At 46.5% G+C, this 15398-nt stretch overlaps 2 long non-coding RNA genes across 3 annotated transcripts in view; one reads left to right on the top strand and one right to left on the bottom strand.

Moving 5' to 3' along the window:
* LOC138991479 (uncharacterized) overlaps window positions 1-15398 on the top strand; it is a 195084-nt gene that overhangs the window by 90813 nt on the left and 88873 nt on the right. Inside the window, exon 2 of the long non-coding RNA XR_011467438.1 lies at window positions 3306-3613. This is a non-coding gene — a long non-coding RNA (uncharacterized lncRNA). The remainder of the gene's footprint in view (window positions 1-3305; window positions 3614-15398) is intronic.
* LOC138991435 (uncharacterized) lies at window positions 4268-12767 on the bottom strand. Of its 2 annotated transcripts, none has more exons than XR_011467380.1 (3): window positions 12652-12767; window positions 5771-5925; window positions 4268-4620 (listed from the first exon to the last, which is right to left on the bottom strand). It is a non-coding gene; the product is annotated as an uncharacterized lncRNA (long non-coding RNA). The 2 variants fall into 2 exon arrangements; XR_011467381.1 differs by having other exon boundaries at window positions 4268-4610.

Here is a 15398-nt window from a genome sequence, read left to right as displayed (position 1 = left end):
GGTCGTTGTTGTTTAGTTGCTAAGTCGTGTCAGACTCTTCCGACCCCATGGACCGTAGCCCGCCAGGCTCCTCTGTCCCTGGGATTTCCCAGGCAAGAATACTGGAGTGGGTTGCCATTTCCTCCTCCAGGGCATCTTTCTGACCCAGGGAGCGAATCCGCGTCTCGCATCGGCAGGCGGATTCTTTACCACTGAGCCGCCTGGGAAGGCTAAAGCTTCTATAGGGCTTTCCTGTAATTCCAGAGGGCAGGGCTCTGTGTTTCAGCCCCAGTGGCAGACAGAGGCTTACCTCGGCCCCCATGAGAAATCAGTGATTATTTTGGGATTGACATGTATACACTGCTATGCATGGAATAGATAACTAGTGAAAGCCTGCTGTTTATCACAAGGGGCTCTGCTCAGTGCTTTGTGGTGACCTAGATGGGAGGGAAATCCAGAAGGGAGGGGAGATGTGTTTACATATGGCCTATCCACGTTGCTGTACAGCAGCAAGTAGCACAACGCTGTGAAGCAACAATACCCCAATAAATTTTAAAAAATAAAAGAAAGAAAATAAGCATTGGTGAGGGTGTGGAGGGATCAGAACCCTTGTGCATTACAGATGAGAATGAAATGTTTCTATGGCACCATATGCCATAGAAACCAGCAAAAAGCTCAATCTAGAGTGACCCTATGACCCAGCCATCTCACTCCTCAGTTCACCCAAGAGAACTGAAAACATGTCCACACAAAAACTTGTCCACAAATGTTCACAGCATTATTTGTAAAAGCCAAAAAGTAGAAATAACCCAATGTCCACCAATGGATAAACAAAATGTGGCAGATGCAGACAATGGAATATTATTTGTCCATAAAAAGTAATAAAGCATTGATGCATGCTAGTTGTGGATGAACCTTGAAGGCAGGAAGGAATGTGAAAGAAACCAGCCCCAAAAGGTCACATGTGATATGATTCTATCTGTATAAAAATGTCCAGAATAGGCAAATCCATAGGGACGGAAAAGAAATTAGTGGTTGCCTGGAAGTAAGTGAGTAACGGGTACAGAATTTCCTCTTGGGGTGATGAAAATATTTTGGAACTTGGTAGAGATGGTGGTTACACAAGGTTGTGAATGTACACATTACTAACATGGACTTACTATATACCACAGGGAGCTATATTCAATGTCTCGTAATAACCTATAATGAAAAGAATATGAAAAAGAATATGTATATGTATAACTGAATCACTTTGCTATATATCTGAAACATTGTAAATCCACTGTACTTCAATTGTAAAAAGAAAAGATTGTGAATGTACTAAATGCCACTGAATTGTATACTTTTAACATGGTTAATTGTATGTTATGTGAATTTCACCTCAATTTTTAAAGTATCAGTAATTAGAAATGTGTGTGGAGGAGGGGAAGGCAGGCAGGCAAGGATTGTAGAGGTGTGACACCCGGTCCCAGAAATGCCCAAGCCCCCTGCCTGGCCCCAGATGCCTTTCTCATAATGTCAATGGAGCACAGAGACTGACACACAGTAGGTGCTGTCCTCCCTTCCACCCCTACCCCCATTACCTGCTCACTATATAAAAAAGAAGGAAAAAATTCTTTTCACCCCCACCATTACTGCACTTGAACCTTTGGACTGAGTCCTGCCTGCCCTTGTTTACCTTTGTGCCCTGACCTCAAGCCTGCACTTTGGGGACTGTGTTACCTCCAGCGTCGCAGGAGAAAACGCTGCCCAGTTCTAGCTCCAACCAGTGTAATTACACATTATGCCAGGTCTCACTGCCACTGTTTACAGAGCCAGCATCATAATTAACTGCTTCTTAGGGTCTTTCAGGCCCGGCTGGGATTCCCCAGTTGCAGCGATCTACACCGTCTTCTGGCTGTACCCCCCTCCCCTGGCCATTCTGGAAAGACCTGGTTTGGGTGGCCACTGGCCGGGAGTCTTCACACGCCTTGAAAAGTTTATTCTCTGGCAGTTCCTGAGGCTCCTGGGACTGGAAACTCTTCTTGAGGACGTTGAGAGGAAGTACGGGTGGGGGCAACAGCTATGACTCTAGCCACTTCTGTCCCTCTTGGCTAGAACAAGAGAACCTGTTACCTGCCGGACAAGGAATAAGGTGGATGGAGAGATAAGTAGCTGTATCTCAGAGCCCAAGGGGCTCACAGTCTAGGTGGGGGACGAAGAAGGAGGAAGAGGTGGTCATGTCCTGTCAGATTCTAAGCAAGACCGGCTATGGAATCTTTGGGGCCCAGTGCAAAATGAAGATGTGGGCACTCCTGTTAACATTATTGAGAACTTCAAGACAGTGACAGGGCATTAACAAGCATTGCCCTTCTAAGTCGGAGAAGGTGATGGCACCCCACTCCAGTACTCTTGCCTGGAAAATCCCATGGACGGAGGAGCCTGGTAGGCTGCAGTCCATGGGGTCACCAAGAGTCGGACACGACTGAGCAACTTCACTTTCACTTTTCACTTTCATGCATTGGAGAAGGAAATGGCAACCCACTCCAGTGTTCTTGCCTGGAGAATCCCAGGGACAGGGAGCCTGGTGGGCTGCCGTCTCTGGGGTCGCATAGAGTCGGACACGACTGAAGCGACTTAGCAGCAGCAGCCCTTCTAAGTGCCAGGCCCTGTGGAACTGTGCAGGTGGTGCACCTGTGAAGCTGGCCCTGGCTCTGAGCCTCAGTAACAGCAGACGTGAATTGAGCACTTACTGTATGCCCACGTCAGGAGACAGCAGGGGTTAGGGACACAGATTTCAGCTCTGCCTTTCATTCTCTGTGTAACCATGGACAAATTATGTAGTCTCTCAGTGCCTCAGCTTTGTCATCTGTAAAATGGGGGTGACACCAATTAAAAGTGAAGATCTGTGCCTGGCATATAGTAACCACTATGCAAGCATTCACTATTATTTGCAAGGATGAATTTAGTTGATCTCCAGAACAATCTAGGGGGTGGATGCTATTACTATACCAGGTAGGGAAACCGAGGCACACACAGGTTAGGTAACTTAACCTCAGTCACCCCAAGGCAAGGCTCACATTTGAACCCAAATGCTCTAGCACCTGGGCTTTGGTGGTGATGTTGGCACAGAAGAGGGGGAAGATCAGGATGAAGAAGCAAGAGGGGAAGGCCTTGAGTCCACTCTCAGGGGTCTGGGGGGCACACAGGACATCCCTGCTGTGCCTGGCTGTGAGCCCATGCTCCTTAAACGTGAATAGAATCGAAGCATGGACCCTCCTTTGTGCTGGACACTGTCTTACCACTTGATTCACATCTCAGGGTATGTTTGATGATTTCCCTTGCAGATGAGGGCCCTCACGCAGCGCCAGGAGACTTCTCTGGGCCAGCGTCACCCAGCCAGGAAGGGGCGAGTCAGAGTCTGCCCTCTTGGCTCTCTTGGATCCCAAACTCCTGGCTCTTTCCTGCCCAGCCAGCTCCCCTCCGGAAGGAAACTCTGCCCAGAAACATGCCCGGTTGGCACTACTCAGCCTGGGAGGCTTGGTCGGCCCAGATCCTGTGAACACCGCCCACATTGCCCTTCCTCTGGGCCATAAAGACCCTATCCTCTCAGCCCTGCCCAGCCCAGGCAGGTGAAACAGCGAGACCGCCCGAGGTATGTACTCTTCACAATGCTTACTGACAGACGGGGGGCCTCTGTAGACCCCTCACCTCCATGGTCCTCTGCTCTGTGGCTCTGAATAGAGTCCCCCAAACCCAGATGTGCAAGGAGGGTGGAGCTGTGTCTCCACAGCCAAGGGTTCCCAGGGAAAACTCTCTGTGACTGCCCTCTTAGGGCCCGTGACCTGTCCACACCCAGCCTGGCCTTCAGAGAAGCCCGGGCGTGAGTGAGGTAGACGGTGAGTTTAGCTGTGGCTGTGGGGCAGGGCAGGCCTGCGAGCCACCAGAGGGAGACGGGAACGGGGCCTGAGTCAGCTGAGGCAGGCGTTTCCAGGGACAGTCCCGCCCCTACTGCAGGTCAGTTTTTCCTCTTTTGGGGGGCAACCATGCACCCACTGCAATCTACTTCTTTCTTTTTCATTACTTTTTATCTAAATACAATTTCAGACTTACAAAAAAGCTGCAGGGACAGTACAAAGAATTCCCACACACCCTTCACCTGGATTCCCCAAATGTAAACACTTTATCACATTTGCCATATTCTTTTCCATTTCTCTCTAGATAGATATACATAGAAGAGGAAGATTTTTTTTTTAGAACTGTTTCACAGTAAGCTGCAGACATAATACTGCTTTTACCTCTGAATACTTTAGCGTGTATTGCCTAAAAGCAGATGACATTCTCTTACAATATGATATCTTCCAATATGATTACCAAAATCAGGGAATGAACACCAAAACAGCATTCTTGTCTGTTTTACATGGATCTTGCCATTTGTCCCAGCAGTGTCCTTTATAACACAAGGAAACCCTGGACCCCACGTGGCATTCAGTTCATATCGCTCAGCCTCTTTTAATCTGAAAGTGTTCCTCGGTCTTTCTTTGTTCTTTCAAGGCATTGATGATTTTCTTGTAATATTTATTTATTTGGCTGCGATGGGTCTTAGTTGCGGCATCTGGAATTTTAGATTGCAGCATGTGGGATCTGGTTCCCTGAAAGAAACTGAAAGTGTTACTGTTCAGTTGTGTCCAGCTCTTTGCGACTCCCTGCACTGTAGCCTGGCAGGCTCCTCTGTCCTTGGGATTCTCCAGGCAAGAATACTGGAGTGGGTTGCCATTCCCTTCTCCAGAGGATATTCCCAACCCAGGGATCAAACCAGGGTCTCCTGCACTGCAGGCAGATTCTTTACCATTTGAGCCACCACAGAAGCCCTAGTTCCCTGATCAGGGATCAACCCTAGGTCCTCTGCATTGGGAGGATGGAGTCTTGGCCACTGGACCACCAGGGAAGTCCCAAGACATTGATAATTTTTAAGAGAAGTGGTCAGTTATGTTATAGAATGCCCCCTCAGTTTGGTTTGTCAGATATTTCTTTGTGATTATTTTCAGGTGTTACACTTTTGGCTGGATGATCATAGAAATGTCTTGCATTCTTCCCAATGCATCTTTATCAATTTGCCCCATTCTGGTGATGCTGACTGTGATCACTGGGTTAAGGGACCCTTCCATATTTTAAAGCTAAAAAGCAAGCAAACAAGCACATACAGATAGCAAAGCTAGAATTCTAGTCATACCCTCTCTAGCTCCCAACTCAAAAGTCACAGAAACCCACACCACCAATTTTTTTGCCCATTCAGAAAAATATTAATGTGTAAGTTATCTACTGCTGCATAACAAACCATCCCGAGACACAGATGCTTTAAATGTTAACAACGGCTGTTTTGTTGCTCCTGATTCTGTGGGTCAGGAATTCAGGAGGGGTCCTGCTGGGCAGTTCTTCAACTTATGTGGCTACACTCTCCTGGGAGCATGGCTGGGTGTAAAAGATCCAAGATGCCCTCCCTCCCCTGTCTGGTAGTGGTGTTGGCTGTCTGCCGGGGTGCTTGGTTTTCCTCTGTGTGGCCTTTCCAGCTGGATAGCCTGAGCTTCTTGATGTGGTGAACAGTGAAGCTGAAAGACTTCATAGGGCTGAGGTCTGGATGTTGACCTACCTCACTTCTGCTGCATTCTATCCTGAGGCCAGCCCTGACTGAAGCAGAGGGGAGATGACCCTGCCTTTGGATGTGAGCAGGGGCACCGCCAACTGCAAAAGAGCAAGCTGTTTGCTCAGCTGTCTTTGGGGACGGAGCACACCAAGGGTGCTGCTTACTCACCCAGAATGTACAAGAGAGCACCAGTGAGGAACTGGGCGGTCAGCCTGTGCTGCGCCTTTCCCAGAGGAATATCAGCCGCTATGCTCGGAGTGTTTCCTTTTCACTTTCCTTTTCAAGTCTGGAATGCCGAAAGCCTTTCTGTTATATTGTGATATCTGTGGAGTGAATTTCAGATAACCATTATATCTACTACTAGGAGAAGGAAATGGCAACCCACTCCAGTGTTCTTGCCTGGAGAATCCCAGGGACGGGGGAACCTGGTGGGCTGCTGTCTATGGGGTCGGACAGAGTTGGACACGACTGAGGCGAGTTAGCAGCAACAGCAGCAGCAGGGGTAACAATCCCTTAGAAGAAATGGCGTAGCCCTCACAGTCAACAGAAGAGTCCAGAATGCAATACTTGGGTGCAGTCTCATAAATGACAAAATGATCCTCAGTTCATTTCTGAGGCAAACCATTCAACATCACAGTAATCCAAGTCAAAGCCCCAACCACTGATGCCAAAGTACCTGAATTGATTAGTTCTATGAAGACCAATAACACCAAAAAATAAAAAAGATGTTCTGTTCATCACAGGGGATTGGAATGCAAAAGTAGGAAGTTGAGATGCCTAGAATAACAGGCAAGTTTGGCCTTGGAGTACAAAATGAAGCAGGGCAAAGGCTAACAGAGTTTTGTTAAGAGAACACACTGGTCATAGCAAACACCTCTTTGCAACAACCCAAGAGATAACTCTGCACATGGCCATTACCAGATGATCAGTACCAAAATCAGATTTGTGTTCTTTGCAGTCAAAGATGGAGAAGCTCTATACAGTCAGCAAAAACAAGACTGTGAGCTGATTGTGGCTCAGATTATAAATATATTATATTACAAAATTCAGGTATAAATTGAAGAAAGTAGGGAAAACCACTAGGTCATTCACGTATGACCTAAATCAAATCCCTTTTGATTATACAGTAGAGGTGATGAATAGATTCGAGGGATTAGATCTGGTAGACAGATTGCCTGAAGAACTGCAGACAGAGGTTCACAACATTGTACAGGAGGCAGTAACCAAAACCATCCCCAAGAAAAAGAGATGCAGGAAGGCAAAGTGGTTGTCTATGAGGCTTTACAAATAGCTGAGGGAAGAAAAGAAGCAAAAGGCAAAAGAGAAAGGGAAAGATATACTCAACTGAATGAAGAATTCCAGAGAATAGAAAGAAGAGATAAGAAGGACTTCTTCAATGAGCAATGCAAAGAGGAAAACAACAGAATGGGAAAGACTGGAGATCTCTTCAACCAAATTGGAGATATCAACAGAACATTTCATGCAAGGATGAGCACATTAAGAAGAGGTAGCAAGATACACAGAAGAACCATATAAGAAAGGTCTTAATAACCAGATAACCACAATGATGTGGTCACTCACCTTGAGCCAGACATACTGGAGTGTGAAGTCAAATGTGCCTTAGGTAGCATCACCATGACCAAAGTTAGAGGAGGTGACAGAATTCTAGCTGAGCTATTTTAAATCCTAAAAGATGATACTGTTAAAGTGCTGCACTCAATATGTCAGCAAATTTAGAAAACTCAGCAGTGGCTGCAGGACTGGAAAAGGTCAGTTTTCATTTCAGTCCCAAAGAAGGGCAATGCCAAAGAATGTTCAAACTACCATGTAATTGTGCTCATTTCATATGCTAACAAGGATATGCTCAAAATCCTTTGGTTATGCTTCAGCAGTATGTAAATTGAGAACTTCCAGACGTGCAAGCCAGCTTTAGAAAAGGTAGAAGAACCAGAGGTCAAATTGTAAACATTTGTTGGATCACGGAGAAAACAAGTGAATTCCAGAAAAACATCTCCTTCATTGACTACGCTAAAGCCTTGACTGTGTATTACAACAAACTGCGGAAAATTCTTAAAGTGATGGGAGTACCACACCTCCTCACCTGTCTCCTATATCTCCTGTATACAGGTCAAGAAGCAACAGTTAGAAACTTACATGAAACAATGAACTGGTTCAAAATTGGGAAAGGAGTAGTCAAGGCTGTATATTGTCACCCTGCTTATTTAACTTCTATTCAGAGTACATCATGCAAAATACTGGGCTGGATGAATCACAGGCTGGACTCAAGATTGCTGGGAGAAATATCAACAACCTCAGATATGTAGATGATATTACTCTAATGGCAGAAAGTGAAGAGAAACTAAAGAGCCTCTTGATGAGGCTGAAGAGAGTGAAAAGGCTGGCTTGAAACATTCAAAAAACTAAGAATGTGGCATCTAGTTCCATCACTTCATGGCAAGTAGAAGGGGGAAATGTGGAAACAGAGACAGATTTTATTTTCTTGGACTCCAAAATCACTGCGGATGCTGACTGAAGCCATGAAATTAACAGACTTGCTCCTTTGAAGAAAAGCTATGACAAACCTGGACAGTGTATTAAAAAGCAAAGACAGCACTTTGCTGACAAAAGTCCATATAGTCAAAGCTATGGTTTTCCTGTAGTCACATATAGATACGAGAATTGGACCATAAAGAAGGCTGAGTGCCAAAGAATTGATGCTTTCAAACTGTGGTGCTGGAGAAGACTGTTGAGAGTCCCTTGGACTACAAGATCAAACCAGTCAATCCTAAAGGAGATCAACCCCAAATATTCATTGGAAGGACTGACACTGAAGCTCAAATACTTTGGCCACCTAATGGGAAGAGCCAACTCATTGGAAAGGACCCTGATGATAGGAAAGACTGAAGGCAAAAGGAGAAGAAGGTGACAGAGGATGAGATGGTTAGATAGCATCACTGACTCAATAGATGTGAATTTGAGCAGACTCTGGGGAGTGGTAGAGGACAGAAGAGCCTGGTGTGCTGTAGTCCATGGGGTTGCAAAGAGTCGGACACGACTTAGGAACTAAACAATAGCAACAACATCTGTGGAGCACCTACTATGTCTGCAGGGCTCAGTGCTGAGGATGGAGGCATTAAAATGAGTTAGTCCTTGCTCTCTGGGAGGTCACCACCTAGAGATAAAACTGACCTGTAAACAAACCATTGCAGGTGGTTGTCAAGAATGTAGGTGTGTCAAGGGTGAAATCCAGAGGAAAGAGGGGCTGAGTGTGCCTGGGGTGGAGGGCAGTAAGGGGTGCTGGGGATGGGTCACAGAAGAAACCATGCAAGAGTGGACTCCTGAAGATGGAGCGGATGGGCAAGTCAGACAGAGGGGGCAGCCTAAGATGGGCAGTGGGTGTATTTGGGGGATTACCCCTACCCAGGAATCAGCAAGGTATGGTGAGGCGGGGGGGAGAGTGCAGAGATAAGACTGAGGGGTAATCATTACTAGAATCTACAACCTACCAGCACTGGTATTTCCACCTCCTTCCCTCTTTCCCCTAAGAGTGTTTGTCAGCCCAGTTCTTAGACCTGAGCCTGGAGACTCAGAAGAACCTCCATTCAATGCAGACAAGGGACAAAAGAGGAAGGTGGAGAGGACTTGGTAGAGAAACTAATTTCATTTACATATCTAAGAACTGGGACAATGAGAAAGGACATGCTGTCTGGGAGTTTAGGAGTTTGGAATGGGAGATGCAAGAATGGGGGAAGGATGGGACAGCTTGTATTCAGTGTTGCCATGGGGTTTGGACTCCATACAGTAAGGATTTGATTATTGTTTGATAGCTAGACGGTAGTTCTTCACATACAACTAAGTCATAGAAGGAGCCATATGGGGACCCATAATTTATATGGGTTACATATTTTTATACACAAACACAATAGTCATGAGGGAGGTCACAGATTTAAAAGGAATGTATTCTTGAAGATCTTTACATAATAAAAACCTCAACTAATCCAAGCATAGCCCTGAAAGGGGTGGTAAGCCTGTCTGTTTATATCCATTAAAACGTCTCTAACACATGGCAACTGTGCGCCACTGTTTAAATTTCACTCGAGCCACTCGGTTTTGAAATGATGCAATTACTGATGTCTTTTTCTTTTGACTGCAGAAATTTGCATGTTTCTACGTTTTGCACCTAACGGGAGGCTTTATTTCATACATACTTTTATGTTGCAGTATTTCTGATTTCAAATTTTCTCTTCCCCATGGTAGACCCACCCACACAAAGAAGGGGAGACAGTGCAGTGGGGAGGGTGTCTTTGGAAGAATCCTGTGGTTAAGAGGGGACCCCTGAGGGTTTCTGATGCAGTCTTCAGAATGAGACAATAAACGCTCTCAAAACAAAATAGGGTTCTATTTCCAAAATGTTACAATGAAAGGCAATGAAAGGTAACAGAGGGAAATCCCTACTTGAACTCACACAGGTGGGCTGATTTTCCAGTTCAGGCCAAATAACACAGCAGGGGAGAACTTAGGTTTTTTTAGTCTTTGCCACCTGCCAGCTTCCTGACCTTGGGAGACTCAGTTTCCTCATCTGCAAAAAGTGGTTACTAATAGCCACCTCAAGGTGGAGATAATAAGTAGCAAGGTTCTTAGCATAGGGCCAGGCTCAGTAAATGCTCAGTAACAGGTAGCCATCACAATTTATTGTTGTTTAGTTGCTAAGTTGTGTCCCCCTCTGCAACTGTAGCCTGCCAAGCTCCTCTCTCCATGGGATTTCCCAGGCAAGAATACTGGAGTTGGTTACCATTTCCTCCTCTAAAGAATCTTCCCAACCCAGGGATCAAACCCATGTCTCTGGCATTGGGAGGCAAATTCTTTACCACTGAGTCACCTGGGAAGCCCACGGAGAAGGCAATGGCAACCCACTCCAGTACTCCTGCCTTGAGAATCCCAGGGATGAGGGAGCCTGGTGGGCTGCCGTCTATGGGGTCGCACAGAGTCGGACACAACTGAAGCGACTTAGCAGCAGCAGCAGCAGCAGCAGCTGGAAAGCCCTAGCCATCACAGTTACCGTTGCAACATCACCTTGGCCTCCATGCCTTACTTAACTGTTGATGATGTTTTCCCATCCAGACAGTAAGTCCCTGAGGGCTCTCTGGTGTTTACAATCCTAGCCCAGCACACAGCTCACCCAGGGTATGCAGAGTGTCTGTGTAACTCCACACAAGTCACCCTACACAGTACCATGCAGAGAGAGGGTGGGGATAGAGGAGGCATTTAATATGCCCTCAGAGCTCTTTCCCCTCTTCCTTCCGTATTCCAATCCCAGGAGCTTCCTTGCTATCTCTGGGGTGGGGATGGGGGAAGCAACCCCCACCTTCTCCATTTCAGATGTGCAATCCTCATTTCTCTGGGCCCCACCCTTCTACTCTAGGGTAGATGGAACACTGATAAAAGTCACTTACCCTCAGGTACTGGGGACTCAAAGGGGCAGATTTGCATTAAAAAAAAAAAAATCACAGAGGAGCAAGGGCCTGCCTAACACAGAGAAAGTGCTCTCTAATGCTCATGTTAATGAAGGAAATGTGGAGACTTGTGCCAACTATCTAGGGAGACTTTCTGAAAGAGAATTATCTCCTACCTGCTCAGCCTACAGAGGGCTGGTGCTGTCAGCACCCTAAGTATCGGTTTCCGTCCCTAAACAAAGGTTGACTGAGACCACAACTTGGAAAGGAAAGGAAAGAACGTTTACAGCACCTGTTGCATCTCTGACTTTGAATCTTGCCAAATTTCCCAACCCCCAGCATTACTGTGACCTCCATTTTGCAGATTAGGAAACTCCTGCTCAGAGAGGTTAAGTGACTGACTGGAGAACACACAGAGCTGGTATCCAGACCTGATCTGTGCCACACTTAAGAAGGCCAGTGTGCTTCCTTGCATCTTTCCCTCCAGCAGAGGCCAACTCAGAGGAATGGAATGTCTGACATTCAAGAGCCTCTCTGACTCCCCCAGAAGCTCCTGGGGGATCTTGACTCATGTGCAGGAAGTCAGTCCCCTCAACCTCCTTGCCCCCAGCCTGCTGGCCTGCCTCCTCCCCAAATCTAGCAGATGTCTCAGTGTTCTCAGAACCCACCTTGCCCTCCCCCTGGAGCTTTAGTACATAATGTCCCTGAGTCTGATTTTCCCTTTCCCCACCCCTTTTCCCTTGAAAACGCCTTCACATCCTCAGTGATCCAGACCAAGTGTCTCCCTGAGCCTACACGTATAACTCACACCCTTGTTTTTTTCTCCCATTCAAGCAAGGCTGCCGTGTACCTTTCTACAGGTTGTGCACTGCACAACTCCAGAGGGACCATTTGCAAAGATCACAGTGACATTGCCTGGAGAATGCCCATGGACAGAGAAGCCTGGCAGGCTACAGTCCATGGAGTCACAAAGAGTCAGACATGGCTGAGCAACTAAGCATAGCACAAAAGTTGCGATAATGTCTGTTTGTGGCTGTAATCTGAGAGTAAGGAGGAAAGCATATCATCACCACACCCAGTGCCTAGGACAGGGCCTTAGCCTTAGAGTGTGTTAGTGACTCAGTCACATCCTGTGGTAGCCCGTCAGGCTCCTCTGTCCATGGGGTTTTCCAGGCAAGAATACTGGAGTGGGTTGCCATTCCCTTCTCCAGGGGATCTTCCTGATCCAGGGATCAAACCAGGGTCTCCTGCATTGCAGGCAGATTCTTTACCATCTGAGCCACAAGGGGAGCCCCTACTGCTTATCAAATGTTGAATGAATGAATCTTACAAGATACAACTGTAACATACAGAGACACCCCTCCCCCGCCAATACCCCAGTACTAGCCCTTCCAAACAAGTGTTTCCCCTGCCATAGCCACCCCTCCAGGGACTTACTCACTTATTCCAGGAAAGCTCCCAATGCTTAAAGCCCTTTTGGAACTCCTCTCTGGGGATTTCCTTCAGAGAAAGGCTCCAAGTCACCCCTGCTCATTATTTTGCAATCAGATATTTTCTCATCCAAAGTGATCCCAGCCAGCTTCATCTCCTTCCTACCTTGTTCATCAGACCTGGCTCCATTTAACCTTGGGCTCCATCCAGAAAGCAGTCCACTCTCCAAGACTGAGGACCTGCTGGCCGCTGAGGAAAGTCAGGACAAATTGTTGAGGCGCCGAAGGCTCATCAGCAGCCAGTTCCCAAAGTACCCTGCCAGGGCTGCTATTCCACGGGCAGGCCAGCCGGCCAAGGGTCGGGCTTCCCGGGGGCCTCCTTTGAAGGAGTATGCTTTCTTCACCATATATGTTCTGGTGTGCAGACTTCGAAAATCCACTTCTAATTTCCAGACTTGTCAGGAATTTGCCGAGTGTTAGTTACTGAGCGTTCATTGGGTGCTACAATATTTTATGAAAATTGTCCCCTTCAATCCTTTTAACCATTGGGTGGGATGGATCTAACTCTTCCCATCTTACAGATGAGGAAATCAAGGCTTGGAGAGGTAAAGAGACCTACTCAGGGGCTGTACTGGGTGACTGAGGAGCTGAGATAAGGACCTGGGTCTGTTGGCCTTCAAAGCCAAACTGTTTTGTTTTGTCTTTTTACTATAAGCACCAACCTTGCCCTTTTGCCCTTCAGACACTGTTTTCTGTGCTGTTTTTACCATCTTAAAGGTAGAAATCTGGATTTCATGTGATTCACCCTTCGTGGAGGCATTTGCGGCTCTTCTCTGTTGCCAGCAGGAAGTGCTGGACTCCTGCCCCCAGTGCTCCTCTGATGGAGCTCATTTGTGTAAATCCTCCACACTCCTCCCTGGTCTCTGGTTGGGTCAGGATGCTGTCACTAGGTATGAAACCAGAATCAAAATGTGGCCCTATTTAGTACTAGGCTCTAAAACAGGTAAAACTGGATTTTTTTTTTCAGTTAGATACTACAGCTCTTCACCCTTGCATATTCAAAAGTGTGGGTCACAGAGCATTAGTGATACATTTTAGTTGTTTATTAATTTCTGTCCTGGTTCTGTCCTCCATGTTCAATACATTTCAAACATGCTGAGGATTGAAGACTCAGTCAATACTTCCTAAGCACTCCTTCATGTTCTAGAACAGGGGTCAGCAATCTATAGCCCTTGGGCCAAATTGAAACAGACACTTGTTTTTGTAAATAAAGTTTTATTGGAACACAGCCACCTCCATTTGTTTACAGAATGTCTGTGGCTGTTTCCATGCCACAAGGACAGAGTTGAGTAGTTAACCGTATGACCCTCAAGGCTGAAAATATTTACCCTCTGACTCTTTACTGAAAAAATGCCGTGACCCCTGTTCTAGAAGACATTGGATGTTTTTCTGACTGCCCAGCCTGTGAACCCCCATTTTATAATTCAAGAATCTCCCATCTAATGAGGTAGGGCTCACTGTTTGCCAGAGAACCTGAAAAACACAGATACTCACTGCAAGTGGGTTGAATAGTGATACCCAAAGATATGTCCACACCCTAAACCTCCAGAATCTGTGAATCTGATCTGATTTGATAAAAGGGTCTTTTCAGAAGCACTTAAGTTAAGGATCTTGAGATGATGTCTTCCTGGATTATCCAAATGGGCCCTAAATCCAATGGCAGATATCCTTATAAAGAGACACACAGAGGGGAGACACAGAAAAGTGGGAAAGGCCATGTGAAGACAGAAGCAGAGACTGGAGTGATGTAGCCACAAGGAATGATAACAGCCACCAGAAGTTAGAAGTGGCAGGAAAGAATTCTCTCCTAGAAACTCCAGAGGAAGGGAAGCCGTGCAAACACCTGGAATTTGGACTTCAGGTCCGTAGAACTGTGAGAGAACAAACTTCTGTGGTTTCAAACCACCTGATTGCTGGTTATTTGTTAGAGCAGCCACAAGAAACTAATAAACTCAGTTTCCCAGCTTCCCTTGCAGCTATGCAGAGACATACAACTTGACTCTACCAATCAGATGCACATTCCTGTGTTAAATGGAAGCTAATGGTGGGAGGAAGCAGGGGCCACACCTCTCCCAGGGCCTTCTCCATGCTGGCAAGGATGGCATTAGGGGCAGTTCTGTGGTATTTCAGGGTTTCCCTGGTGGCTCAGATGGTATCTGCCTGCAATGTTAGAGACCCGGGCTTAATCCCTGGGTTGGGAAGATCCCCTGGAGGAGGGCATGGCAACCCACTCCAGTATTCTTGCTGGGAGAATCCCACGAACAGAGGAGCCTGGTGGGCTGCAGTTTGTGGGGTCGCAAGAGTCGGACATGACTGAGTGACTAAGCACAGCACAGCACCATGGTATTTTCAGGGCTATCAGTGGCTGCAGATTTCGTGGCATTGGCCAGTGTCCAGAATTGTTAGTGACAATGGGGCGTGTTACTGTATCTATGCCAGAGGGGACAGTAGCAACATCATTATTGGACAGTAGCTTTGTGGGTAATTTAGGATGTAACTTCTGCCTGCACAAACTCCAGGCTAAATTCACCAACTGGAAGTTCTGCAAGCTACCCCCTATCCTTGGGACTCATTTATTTCGTGATACAATTAGACAGAGTTTGTGTCTGTTGTCTTCAGGGATGCACTAAGGAGCCTCCGCTCAGTACAGAAGGACCAATGGTTCATTCTTCTTCCCAGCTCTTTATTCAGCAATGTCATGTTGGTAGCTTGCAAGTGTCAGTAATGGGAGTGTTTACACTATGGAAATTGGCAAGTGCTACAAATCAGAGCTTTTTGTTTCTCAAGGAGTTGATTTATCAGCAGTAACACTGGATGTTTCCAACTAAAGCTCTGATGGATGGAGTATCTCAT

Source organism: Bos mutus, chromosome 17, assembly GCF_027580195.1.
Source record: "Bos mutus isolate GX-2022 chromosome 17, NWIPB_WYAK_1.1, whole genome shotgun sequence".
NCBI lineage: Eukaryota > Metazoa > Chordata > Mammalia > Artiodactyla > Bovidae > Bos > Bos mutus.
This window is presented reverse-complemented; position numbering and strand designations above follow the sequence as displayed.